The following is a 3,667-nucleotide window of genomic DNA, read 5'->3' on the forward strand; positions in this document are numbered from 1 at the left end:
TAAAATTGTAAATTAAAGAATTGAATTGAAATTTGATAAAATCGAATCAAAGAGCAGAACGTGCACTTCTAATCAACGCCTTAACAACATAAATCGTGCTAATATGAATGAGAAATAATTCTTTTTTTTTAAAAAAACACCTTTAAATCCTCTCATAATCGGCACGAAGTCTCAACCACACACTCATATAATTTTTCTTTACCTGCACATCATGCAAAAGCCAACAATTGAAATTACAATAAATTATACGATAAAATACATAATATTTAATATTGTTGACCTACAAATTAAAAACTAATATTAAAGAACATAAAACTAATCTTCTCTTGAATATACTTTTTAACAATTAAATTGTGAATGTTATTCTATTATTTATTGAAAAAAAAAGAAATCTCAATATATAGATGTACGATTTTTTTCCTTTTAAGAAAGAGTTGATGAAACATGGAAGAAATCTAATCTAATTTGAGAAACTTTTTTCATAAAAAACTAATTATTATAGAAAATCAAGACAAACGAAACTTAAAAGAAAAGAAAATTAAGGACTCCTAATTAATTCAAAAACCATACTTAAAAGAAAGAAATTAGGTCGTATGCTAACTACAATCTGACACTGCTTATTTTTTTTTTCTTTTTGAGGTGGGACATGTTTTTTTTAGTAAAAATAGTTAAATAAGAATTTGATAAAATAATAAAAAGACATTTCCTATTATGTATTTAAAATTTTTTAAAATTTAATACTTATTAAATTTTTCTTATTCTAAGGCTTTTATATTTGTTTTTAGATTTTTTAAATCTTATTAAAATCAAATTTAGTTGTTTTATAATTCTTAAACTAATGAAAAAAATATTAATTGTCATTAATTCTAACGACTTCTAATAAGAAAAGATTTTACCATAAATATATATTAATTTATTATTTACTTTTAAAAATTAGAAAAAAATAGTAAAAAGACGATTTTGTCTAAAACGAAAATTTTTAATGAAGGTCAAATAGTTCAAACAACATTTATAAGGCCCTTCACACTTTTAATATATTATAGATATAGACTATAGATATAGATATAGATTATAGATATAAATATAGATATAGATATTGGACTTTGTATTAATTTGTTATTAATGAAAAAATACTATAATTAAAGGTCCAAGAATATATATCTATTTTCTGAATATGAAAAAAATAATAAAAGTAATTAGAAAGTAGATTATAAGTAATATTTTTTTACATATAAAAAATTAAAATTATATATGTATTACGTCGGTTTGGTTTGGGTTCGGTTTGATTTTATTTTTTCTAATACCAAATCAAACCAAGAATGATTTTTTTTTTTTTTGCTAACACCAAATCAATTAAACCAAACCATAAGTTGGTTTTTTTCTTCGGTTTGATTTAATTTATCGATTCGGTTGGATTTAACGGTTCAATTTATACACCCCTAATTTTACTTCAGTTTTTTATTTTTTTAATAATTTTTTGTGTCCATATCAATTTATGACACCTCAATTAATTTTAAGATATAATTATCTTTTATCAGCAATATGTACAAGTAACTTTATTTATCAAAATTAAAAAAGAGGTAAAGAAGTGAATAAAGGAAAGATGACCGTTGAATGGTGCTAGAAGCCAAACACAAAAAATATTAGCATGGCACTCTGAGGGGTCACCCGTCTTGTGAATGACACTTTTGTCTTGGAATGGAAAAACAAGCACACGTTGATATGGACATAAAAATTATGAAGTTGAAAAATTAGTAGTATTAGTAATTATTTTCAGGGAGAAGGGTTAAATTTATTATTCTATTCTGAAAAATTAGTTAAATATATTTATTTTTATATTTTGAGATTAAATTTATTTTTATTATTATATTTTAGAGTTAAATTTATCTTCATTGTTAAGAATTTTTCCACTCGTACCCTGTATTTAATAAAAAAAATTAAAATCAATATTAAATGCCCCATTCATTAAAAATAAAATGCATCCTGATTTAACTAATCCGATCTCATTCGACCCATAAAAAAGACACAAGAAAATATACTCCTCCCCGATTAGTTCTGTTGGTCGAATTTTATCAACGATATTAGGCAACTGGTTATTTATCAGTGAATAAGTCATAAAAATTGGATCTGCATCAGTGCAGTCCCTTAGTTCATAGATTAGCATTAATGTAGAGTTCATGAAAAATGACATTTCATCATTCTTATGTCTCTCTATATAATTTAGATCTACACAAAATTTTCAGCATATCATTTGCTTAAAGAAGTATTTATCCACTAAATCTAGAATCAAGTTGCACAAAAAATTACATACCAAAATTTAAAATTTTAATAAAACTGGAAGTTAAAAATAGGAGTGGAGTTTGTACTAGACATATTCTCTAGTTCTATATTCTGCATTATTTCATAACATTTTATTTTTTGTTAATGTGTAAACAACCTACTAGCGATGCACATTGAAAGAGAAGTATATTTGTTCGTTGAAAAAATTCAACCAACAGTGACCTTTCATTGAAACTTGAACCCCTTTATCCTATTGAGGATTTTATGTGAATGAACTATTTTTAAGTTTTGATTATAATTATAAGAAAAGACATAACACGATCATCGAAGCTGTCCTAAATTTCCTAAAAGACGTCTTAATTTTGTGAGAGATCTATTACCTTTTTGCGAGAGATCTATTACCTCAAAAAAGTTATATAGACTGTTGTAAATTGGCTATTTTGATCGATTTTGAGCATGTGTTTGCATTCACGCTAATGGCGCGCGTGGATGTGAAAATTTAGTTGAAAGCCTAAAAAATTGTCGTATATATGTAATTAGCTATTTTCAATAATTTTAAAAACTCATGTTCTTTTTAAAAGATCCTCTCTTCCCCAATTCTACCATTAAAATAACCGTTGAAACTGAAACAAAAAAATTATTGCTATTCTCAACAAAATTGGCTCCATAATACTTGTCAACCAAATTTAAACAATCTCCCATCTCTGTGGCATGAATGAAAAATGTATGATTTAACAAAAAAAATGAAGTATCTGTTTAATGGGTAAATCAGGTTAGAGATGAACCTCACATTTAGTAGATATCTCAAAAGTTTGTTACAACTACAACCTCTCAATAAAAATTCAAAACTAAAATTAGATGAATAATTAGATTCGAACCCGAAGTCTTAAAATCGAACCACCAACAATGACCTCAATTAAACCTCAAATTCAAATCTCGACCTATATCACTTGATTTGCTGAAATGATTGTTTTTGGTGTTATTGTTGTTGTTGGTTGTTATCATTGGGAAATTAATGTCATTACTGGTTTGCGGTCTATTTGCCGAATGGAATTTTTCGGTGAGACAGAGACGTAGGAATTGGAGATGGTGTGGTGACTGAAGTTTGTCAATGGTAGTGGAGGTCTTGTTATTGAAGAAAAAACTGGAGAAGTTAAAACCAGTCTTGATACATGATTTAATTTAATTACTTAATTTTTAAAAAACGGCATCACTACATGCCAACAATTAGACCAAGGTTGAAGACAAAATCGAGCAAAATAATTCATTTATAATGGTCTATATAATTTTTATGGGATAATATATCAGCTGCAAAGTTAAAGTACCTTTTAACAAATTTAAAATCACTTCAATGATCACTTATTTATTTCCTCTATAATTATTTTAA

The sequence above is a fragment of the Capsicum annuum genome, chromosome 1 (assembly GCF_002878395.1).
Source record: "Capsicum annuum cultivar UCD-10X-F1 chromosome 1, UCD10Xv1.1, whole genome shotgun sequence".
Classification (NCBI taxonomy): Eukaryota; Viridiplantae; Streptophyta; class Magnoliopsida; order Solanales; family Solanaceae; genus Capsicum; species Capsicum annuum.